Genomic DNA, 10,926 nt, shown 5'->3' with positions numbered 1-10,926 from the left:
TCCCCTTCTTTGTAAAGAAGGGGGTGAGAGCAGGATAGAGGGAAATACATAATTAACAATCATTATGGTGGATGTGAAAAGGATGAATTCATCCATTTAATAGAAGAGTGGCTTATAAATTCAACAACTTGGTATTTAAAAAGAAAAACACTTGAAATGTAAAGATTTACAGAAAACTAAAGAAGCTAAAACAAAATTCATTATACTTCAATCACTTACCAGACCGACTTTAAAACATATATGATCAAATACCATCATAGTATCTAAATACTTAAAGAAAAAGCTAAACAAATTACAATGAGAAATAAAAAGTAAAACTATAATACAATGTGTCTTCTTTGAGTCCTAGATGAATCCAACAACAAAAATAATAGTTATGAACTTGAATAGAATTCCAGAAAAGTTAGATATGATAGATCTCTAGCAAATACTGACTGAAAATAGAAAGGAGTGTAGGTGTAGGGGTGTGTGTGTGTGTGTGTGTGTGTGTGTGTGTGTGTTCCTCTGTTGTATATGAGACTTAACTAAACCATGTATTAGGGTATAATATCCTCACAAATAAATGCAGAAAAGAAGAAATACTAGACACATTATTTGCTAACCAAAGTGCAATCAAAATTATATTCAATAAAAGGATTAAATTTGCTGCAGACTAAATAACTTTATACTAAGTTATTTTGGTTATTATAAGTTATACTAAAGTTATAAGTTATACTAAGGTATTTTCTTGGTGGGTCCAAGCATAAATTAGAGAAATGGCAATTTGTCTCAAGATAATGACAACAATGAGACAATATACCAAAATTTTGGGGATGCAACAAAAGTAGAACTTAGAGAAAACTGATATCTAAATACTTTCATAAAGAAGAAAGAAAAACACAAGTAAAAAGCACAAATTAAAATGCCAAAATAGAAACCCTGAAAATAACAAAATAAGTTAACAAAATAGAAATTTTTTAAAATTATTACATTAATAAAAAAAACTTGGAGTTGTTTTCTAGGAAACAAAGAAATGGATAAACTACTAGTTAATTTAACTGAAACAATAAAGGAAAATCAAATTACAGATATCCAAATTCCAGGTATCCAAAAGGAAAAAGAAGAATTCATAACAAAGGGATGAAGCATATTATTAAAACTATTTTGCCTAATGACATAGCAATAAAATCTAGATAACTTAAACGCATAAAATACATATTTGCACATGTGTATTTACAAAATATAAAATACCCAAATAAAGAGAAGGAAAAAAAGAATTTATATAACAATCTCAGGAAAAAGTAATCAAATATACCATTAATTAGCTGCCAAGGGGGGGAAAAAACCTTTGGAACCACATGGATTTTTGAACAAATTTTATTAAATATTTAGAGAACCATTAAATCTAATATAGAAATCTGTAAAAAAATGAAAAAAGAGATCCTACTAAATTCTATGATATAAATACAGTTATTATATATAAACAAAGGAGAATTACAATTGAAAAAGGAAACTATATCTTAAAACAAAGAAATGATTTAAAAATTTACATAAAATGTTAGTAGAGAAGTTATATTAACATTTCGAAGATTATACACTATGAACAGGTTAGATTTATACTGGGATATAATGAAAAAAATCCTAACAAAAATAATAAAAGAAGAGACAGCAGAAAGAAATAAGCACTGCAAAAGAAAAGAAAAAAAAATTGCCTCTGATAGATATGATAGCATTATAGAATCCTGGCAAGTCAACTAAAGAAAAAGTAAATTCAACAAAGCTGTAGGTTATATAATAAAGTCATGTGAAATATTAGTATTTCTGTATATTGCTATCAAAATGTAGCGAAAGTGAAATTTTACTTAATTATTTATAATTTTAGAGAGACTTCTGGATCATGTAAGCAATAAAATGGAGGACTAGACATTTTCTCTGATCCTCACATCCTCTCAAATTTCTCTAAAACAGTAATCATGTGACCACCCCCCAAATGTGTCAAAGATTGTGCCAACTTTGGTTATCTCCAAAGTTTAGGAAACCCAGAATTTAAAAGGGTAAAATTAGACCCTGAGCTCATTTAATGAGACTGCATTAGCCAACTCAAGACATAGGTTCACAACAAAACCCACCCCTATACTCCAATCCCTCCTCCCTTTTTTTCAGTGTCATGGAGACCCTGGCTCCAGGCTGTGGAAATCTATCTTGGCTGTGACCGAGAACCAGGCTGTCCCAAATCCTCAGAAGCAAAAGCTTTCCAACAGCCACATCCCTATAGCACCAATGCTGCAAAGCTATCAACTGCCAGTGCTGAGTCAAAGAACTAAGTAACAGAGAGAGTAGGACAGGTCACCAGGGCAGGACATTGGGGGTAGGGCAGGACATTGGGGGTGGGGCAGTGGGGGTGTGGGGGGGAAGCATCCAGCACTCCACTAAATCTGAGAGAAAGAGCATAACATCCAGTTAAGGACCTGTTCTAACCATTCAAAAATCATTTGGAGAAAAGAACTTGAGGCTGGTGAATTCTTGAATTTCCCAGCATGGTAGGAGGCTGAGAAGTTTTGAAATTCAACCTACAAGGAAACTATAATCAAAAGGGAGGGAATTAGAAAGAGAACAAATGGGGAAAAATAAGGGGGGGGGGGTGGAAACAAAATTATTAAAGATTATAGGTGGAAGAATATTCAAAGAATTTGAATATAAGCAGATTAAGTCATTTGGAAAACACTTATAACAGAAGGAAATATAGTCTCCAAAGGTAGTAAATGAGTTCAGACATCTATGAACAAATACTGCAAAACAAAGGAAAACCACAACACTTGATGAAACAAAGGAACCTGTGGGGAAAATGTGGAACTATAATAAGGTATCCCTGAAATCAAAAGAGAAATGAAAATTCTAAGAACAGAATTTATAACCTGCACAGCAAAAAATACTGGGCAGAATAGAAAAGCTGAAATATGCAATGGAAAACCTCATCAAAAAAATAAAAATAAAAGAGAACAGATTAGGAATGCACATAACACAGAAGTGAAGAATAATCTAGAATAAGAGAAGCAAAAGCCAGTAACATTAAAAGAAAATATGTTCACTTTATAAGCAAAACATTTTTTTTTCAAAAACAGTATTCAGAGAGACAACCAAAAGAAAATAAGGACAAAAAAAACCTTACTATCATAATAAAGGAAAAAATAGAAGAGAACTGCCTAGAACTCCTGAATATAGAAAACAAAATATCAATTGAAAGGATTCACCTATCAGTTCTAGAAAGAGAAAAAAATTCTAAAGATGCAAACTTCAATTTACATAATAAAAAATTTAACAATTCAATTTACAAACAAGTTCTAAAAAATGATCAGGCATAAGACCTTCAAACAGAACAGAAAGGACATTCAAATAACATGAGATTATTCTACACCAACTAGAAAATGTAGGAGATGGAATAAAACTGTTCCCAAAAGCAACAAACCTCAGGATGCAACCCAGGGTGAACTACCCTGCAATCTTAGCTTAATAATGCATGAAAAAAAGATAGATACTGAATAATAAAAAAGGTGTTTGAAACATTTTTTAGAAAGAAAACTAGAACTGAAGAGATCATTTTCTTCTTGAACACCCCAAATAAGTCTACAAGGTATTGGATGAGAAGGAGATGGGGAAAGGAAGAAGACCTTACTTAGGTGATGGAAAGGGGTTCTACTTGTAATCATTAGTAGATAAATATGAATGAAAAGAACGGTCTGTGAAAGGAGACAGGCATTTTACAGTGGGTGTAATTATAAGGATGTAGTTCTTGACAAGTCTACCCAATCTACATGATGGAGAAGAGGGAGTGGGGAAGGGAAGGAGTTTAAATCCTCTGGGACAAATGACCAGAAAGAATGATAAAGCTTGATGTCAGGGATGAGATTTTGAGGCAAATGTGGGGATGGGGAAAAAAGGTAACTAAGGTATAGATCAGTGGTGGACTACACAATCAGGAATATGGTGGGGATGAGGCCTTATCATGGGATAGTGTCTTTTCTTTTTTGTTATTTATTTTATATTATTACAATAATCTTGTTGTTAGAGTAATCATAACCTACCCCCTCCCCTAAAGATGAGAAACCTCAAGAATAGTGAGAAAGAAACTAAAAGTGTACTTTAGTCTGTGTTCAGATTCCAATGGCTCTGTCTCTGGGATGAGCTGCCTTCCCCATCACAGCCCCCAGAAGTTGCTTCAATATATTTCCCACAGTTGGTATCACTAGATGTAATTCCCTCCATTCTATTCCTCCCCACTCTCATCTATTCCATTCTCCCTCTCTCCTTTCATACTGTCCCTGTTCAGAAGGGTGTTGTATCTAAGTACGCTCTCCCATTACCTTTCCTCTCTCCTATCACCTACTCACCCCACTTCCCTCCCCCCCCCCCCATTCCCCCTTATCCCATCCCTTTCCTCTCATTTTTCTCTAGGGTAAGATAGATTTCTATACCCTATTAAGTATGTATGATATTTCCTCTCTTGAGACATTTCTGATGAGAATGAAGGCTCACTCATTCCCCCTCACCTTCCCTGTTCCACTCTATTGTAAAAGCTTTTTTCTTGACTCTTATGTGAAATATCTTAGCCCCTTCGTCCTCTCCTTTCTCTTCCTCCCAGTGCTTTCCTTTATCACCTTTATCATCTTTTTACTATATCATATCATTATATTCAGCTCCTTCCTGTGCCTTGTCTATATATGTTCCTCCTAACTGTTCTTATAAATGAGAAAGTTCATATGAGTTATCAGTATCTTCTTCCCATGCAGGAATGCAAACAGTTCATCATCATTAAGTTCCTCATAATTAGTCCTTCCTGTCCACCCCCTTTATGATTCACCTGATTCCTGTACTTGCAGATCAAACTTTCTGTTCGGCTCTGATTGTTTTCAATAGGAAAGTTTGAAAGTCTCCTGTTTCATTGAAAGTCCCTCTTTTTCCCTGAAAGAAGATGTTCAGTTTTGCTGAGTAGTTGATTCTCGGTTGTAAACCACGATCTTTTGCCTTCCGAAACATCATATTCCAAGCCCTATGAGCCCTTAATGTAAATGTTGCCAGATCCTGTATAATCCTGACTAGAGAGCCACAGTAGTTGAATTGCTTGTTTCTGGCAGCTTTTAGGATTTTCTCTTTGACTTGGGAGTTTTGGAGTTTGGTTATAATATCCCTGGAAGTTTTTCTTTTGGGATCTCTTCTATTTTCTCCTCTGATTCTAGGATCTCAGGGCAATTTTGCTGTATTATTTCTTGAAAAATGAAGTCTAGGCTCTTTTCCTAGTCATGACTTTCAGGTAGCCCAATAATTTTTAAATTTTCTCTCTTGGAGCTGTTTTCAAGGTCAGTTGTTTTACCAAAGAAATAGTACACGTTTTCTTCTAATTTTTTTTTTTGTATACTTTTATTTCTTCCTGAGTTCTCTAAAAGTCATCAGCTTCCTTTAGGAATTACTCTCTTCAGAGAGCTTTTTTTTCCATTTGGCCTAAACTGGTTTTTAATATTATTTTCTTCAGTATTTTTTTTTTTTGTTATTTCTTTCACCAAGTTGCTGACTTGGTTTTCATGATTTATCTGCATTGCTCTTATTTCTCCTCCCAATTTTTCCTCTACTTCCCTTAATTGTTTTTCAAAGTCTTTTTTTGAGCTCATCCATAGCCTGAGCCCATTTTCTATTTCTCTTGGAGGTTTTGGATACAGAAGCATCTGAGTATGTATTTTAATCCTCTCTGGGACCAAAGTAATTTTCTATGGTCAGATTCTTCTTTTTTCTGTTATTTGCTCATTTCCTCAACCTATGACTGATTTACTGCATTTCCAAGGCTTTGGGGGATTTTGGGGACAACCCACAGGGACTTTAATTTCTCCAAGATCTTATGAGAGGCTCTGACCACTCTCTTGCCTATGTTCAGGTCCTCCCCTCTGCCCTGGAACTGTGAGAATGGTCCCTGCTTGGCTATGGTGGTATTGTGGGAGCCCAGACTGCAACCTGGATCTGAGTGTGGGCAAACAATTGAATCCTGCCCCAGGGAGAAAAGAAAGACCTCTGCAGTCTCCCCTGACCACCCCCCCCCCCCCGCCCTTACCATCTATGGGCTGAGAGCTCTGGACATGCTAGGTGGCTCTGTCAACTCCCACTGTAGGTTCTCACAGCAGGGCTGCACTGAGGCTGGAGTTCTGCTCCACACTCACTCTGGTGCAGCAGAGTTCTCTCACCACCCCTTCCAGTTATCCTTGATGATCTCTGGATCTCTGGGCAGAGAGGTCTGGAAACCGCCCCCTCTGCCATGGACCCAGGCACCCAGCCCAGCTGTGCTATGCTGCAGCTTTTTCTAACCCTCGGTCCCAGTGTAACAGACCTTTCCTACAGAATTTCTAAGTTGTCTTGGACTGGGAAATTGTATCACCCAGTCTTTCTGTGGGTTCTGCTGCTCCTCTTAATTTTGACTAGAGTCATAATCTGAAGGCTTTTGGAGTTTTGGGGGGAATGAGTTTCCAGGAATTCCTGCCTACATGCTGCCATCTTTGATCCGCATCCCTGATAGTGTCTTTTCTAATACAGTAATTGAAATAATTGGCATTGATCTGAGGTGAAGTGGAGTTGAAAAGGGGAATTCATGGGGCAAGTCCTACAGGCAGTGGCAAAACCTATTTAGAGGAAAGAATCTAGAACCTTGAAAGATTTGATTGTTTAAGGAATAGAAGAAAGAGAAAGTAGAAAATTACAGGAACCATGAATTACAGAATAAGAGTCCAGAAAACAGAGATGCTGAATAAGGAAGAGAATTCCTTTTTTGAAAAGGGTGCAAAAAAGAAAAAGAAATTAAACTAATGAACAAGATGAGTTGAAGGGGGAGAGGGGAAAGAAGAGAGAATCTACTTGATTTAGAGGATAAAATTAAGTACCCCAAACTATCTGAAGACCAGATAGAGATCTTAAATAATCTAATCTCAGAAAAGAAAGTAAATCTAAAGGTAAAGGAACCAGCAAAGGATAAACTCCTGGTCCTGATGGATTCACATCAAACTTTTAAGGAACAGTCAGTACTCATCCTTCATACATTCCCCAACACTAAGAATGAAAGTAACTTAACAGAATTCTTTTATGAGACAAAAAATAGTCCTAACACCTAAACCAGGGAAAGGTAAAACACAAAGAAAACACTGTAAGTCAATATTAATGAACACTGATTCAAAAATTTTAAATAAAATCCTATGAAAGTGACTACAGCTAATTTATCCAAGAAAGCATTCATTATTATAAAGTACAACTTATATCAGGGATACAAGGAAGGTACCACATTAGTCAAAATTCAAAACCACATGATAATCCCAACATATGCAGAAAAGTCTTTTGACAAGGTAAAACACTCATTTGCACTTAAACTACAAAGTATAAACATAGACCTTTCTAATATTTTAAAAAGGCATCTAAAACTAAAAGTGAGCATCATATGCTATGTATATACACTTAAATCATTTCCAATAAATACAAATGGAAAGCAATGTTTCCCATCTATTCACTATCATTATTTAAAATAGTTATGAAAATACCAACAATAGAAATAAGACAAGAAAGAAATTAAAGGGATAAATATAGGTAAAGAAGAAATAAAAATATTCCTGTTTACTGATGGCTAACTTGGAAAATTCTAGGGAAGCAACAAAGACACTAATTGAGATATAACTTCAGCAAAGTTGTAGGTTAAAACAAATCCTCAAAACTCAAAAGCATTTCTATACAAAAAAATAACAAAACACAAAAAAAAACAATAAAAGAGAAATCCCATTCCAAAACAAATACAAAATTAATAAAAATTATTTGAGGATCAACTTCCCAGAGCAGAAGACTTGTGTAGATTCAATTAAAAGTATTCCTTAAAGAAATAAGGAACTTAAGCTAGGATGTGCCAATAATAACAAAAATGACAATGTTGTGAAAATTAATTTGTGCTTTTAATGCTATACTAACGGAATAGTTTATAGAACCTGATATACACGAAAGAGTGCTCCAAATTATTAATATAAAAGAAACACAAATTCTTGAGGTTTTCCCTCATACCCTGCAAATTGGCAAAAATGATAAAAAAAATGACAATAGTCAGTGTTCTAGGGGTTGTGAAAGAATAGGCACATTAATTCACTATTGGACATGGAGCTATAAAACGGTACCATCAATCTGGAAAGCAATTTAAAATTATTCAAATAAAGTGATTAAAATGTCCCTACCTTTGGAACAAGAAACTCAATTATTGGGCTTATACCCTAAGGAGTCATCAATTAGAAAGTTCCTATATACTCCAAAATATTTACCAAAGTATCTTTTGTGATAACTGAGAATTGGAAGCCACTTCAATTGGGAAATAAGCAATGTATGGAGCATGAATGAATGAAATATTTCTAGGGTATAAGAAATCACACACCTAACCCAATACCTAAACCTAAACCAGGGAAAAATAAAACACAAAGAAAACTGTAAGTCAATTATTATTAATGGACACATTTTAAATAAAATTTTAAATTTTAAATAACATTTTAAATAAAATCCTGTGATTAACACAAGAAAGCAATCTGAAAAAAAGGAAGGCAATATGCATTTATATAGTGCCTACTATGTGCCAAGCACTGTACTAAGCACATTTTACAAATATTATCACATTTGATTCTCATAGCATCCCTGTGAATTATGACTATTGCCACTCTCATTTTATAGTTAGAAAATCATAATCAAATATATAGTTCTCTACAGACTTTTGACTTTCATTTAATTTGCTTTAACTATTTCTTCTGATGATAATAAATTTGCTTATATTATTGAGAGCAGTTGACACCAATGACTTAGTCACTGTCCATATATATCCCTACATCGATTACATTTTATTTCAGAGGCTCAAATTTCTAGGTATAGCACCTGTAGTAAATTAGCAAATTAGTACATTAGCACATGGATTATTTAGAAATAAAAATAAGTCCATTTTAGTATGACAAGGTAAAGTTTTTGAAAATATCAAATCTTAAAGTAAAAGATGCTACATTCTTTCCAAAAGTACAAAAGAATTATTGGATATCAAATCACCTAAAATTCACCTAAATTCACCTAAATATTAGAATGTTTTAGAGATACCCAAAAGAGAAGTATAATATAAACATTTTAACAAAATCATATTCCTGAAGACTCTAAATAGTTTACAGTATACCGGTTATTATTTAATGAACATGTGTTCATTTTAGCAAGGAATACTAGTAAGTACAACAATATTTACTTAACTCTACTGGAATCACTATTTCTGAGATTCTGGTTTCTCTTTGTACGATGAGAAGGGATATGCAAAGGGCCCCCCCTTTGCGGGTAGGGGAAGCTTTGCCCTATAATACCAAACCATATTACTTGAAAGCATATTAGAGGACAAAGCAAGTTACCAGACAACTTGATCGGTTCAGAAGATTCAGATTTTTTTTTTTCTGACTTCCTGAACAGACTAGTCCAACCAGTTTTTAATACTCTCAACACCCACTTAATCTGTCCATCCACTTGATAAATACCAACTATCTCAATAATAAAATTAAGAGATTTATTTTGTGTGAAAACTCCCCCTACAGAAAGCTCATTAACAGCCCATCTATCACTTAGAATTACAAATACAATAATGCAAACAAAAACGCCATTAAAATGTTAATTGTAATAATATTGATCCAAAAGCACTAAAAACAAAAACTTGTAAGAGGGGCACAATGGATATGACATACAGTCTCAATGGGTTTTATGTTGCTGTTGGTTTTTCTCAAATGTGTCTGTTATAAGAAGTGTTCAAGGAGAATGAAAAGGAAGGGTAATTACACTACAAAAGCAAAAAGCAAAACTTATTAAATATTCAAAGACCATTTCAGGATGGAATCTAAATAACTCACTCATATGAAGAACTGAATTACATGACAATTATTTCATAAAAAAAAAACCCTACAGTAAACCTTCAACAGAAATGTTCAGGGAACATTATTATTGTTTGGGTTCAGACTTCTGATTCCAATGTTTAGAGAATACCCTAGTATGAAAACTTCCAGCAACCCCCTAATAACTTAACAGTCTTAGCAAATTGCCTAGGGAGGAGAGAATTTAAAGAGCAACCAGGGAGACTGAGGGATCTTAGTGCTTTCCCATGGCCACACAGTCTGTAAATATGGGAGAGCTTCAACAGAGGACTTCCAGACTTCAAGGCTGGCCCCTATAAGTACCATGCTATCTCAATGTTTTTTTTTTGGGGGGGGGGTAGTTAATTTTTTAGTTAATTAGTTTTCCAAGTACCCGAGCATTGATCTCTAAACTTTCCATCATCAACTCTTGTTACTAAAAATCCTTTAAAAATATATTAAGCAAGGGATGGCTAGATGGCATAGTGGATAAAGCACCGGCCTTGGAGTCAGGAGGACCTGGGTTCAAATCCGGTCTCAGACACTTAATAATTACCTAGCTGTGTGACCTTGGGCAAGCCACTTAACCCCATTTGCCTTGCAAAAACCTAATAAATATTAAGCTTTATCACTCAAATAATCATTTTTTAATAAAAATGACTGCTTTACAGTTAGTACGTTAAGATCTTTATTCTATTCCGAAATAAATTATATGAGACACAGGGGACATAAGAAGTTGGGCTGAATATTTATTCCAAAACCCCAAGACTCTTTAAAAATTAAATTTCATCTCTCTCTCTCTCTCTCTCTCTCTCTCTCTCTCTCTCTCTCTCTCCCCTCTCTTCCATACTCTAAAGAACTGTCAAATAAAATATTCTCCAGTCTAAACATGACATTTCCTAGCTCAAGAAGTCTCAGTGGTTTTCTATTATTTTTAGGACCAAATATAATTTATATTTGACATGTAAAAATTCTTCACAATCTAATTGTGGACTACCTTTCCAAGCCTATTACATATTACTTCCCT

General features: G+C 34.5%; 1 protein-coding gene across 4 annotated transcripts in view; it reads right to left on the bottom strand.

Moving 5' to 3' along the window:
* CLOCK (clock circadian regulator) overlaps positions 1-10,926 on the bottom strand; it is a 125,422-nt gene that overhangs the window by 97,004 nt on the left and 17,492 nt on the right. The gene's annotated exons all lie outside the window — the stretch shown is intronic.

This window comes from Macrotis lagotis, chromosome 3 (genome assembly GCF_037893015.1).
Source record: "Macrotis lagotis isolate mMagLag1 chromosome 3, bilby.v1.9.chrom.fasta, whole genome shotgun sequence".
In the NCBI taxonomy this organism is placed as follows: Eukaryota; Metazoa; Chordata; class Mammalia; order Peramelemorphia; family Peramelidae; genus Macrotis; species Macrotis lagotis.
This window is presented reverse-complemented; position numbering and strand designations above follow the sequence as displayed.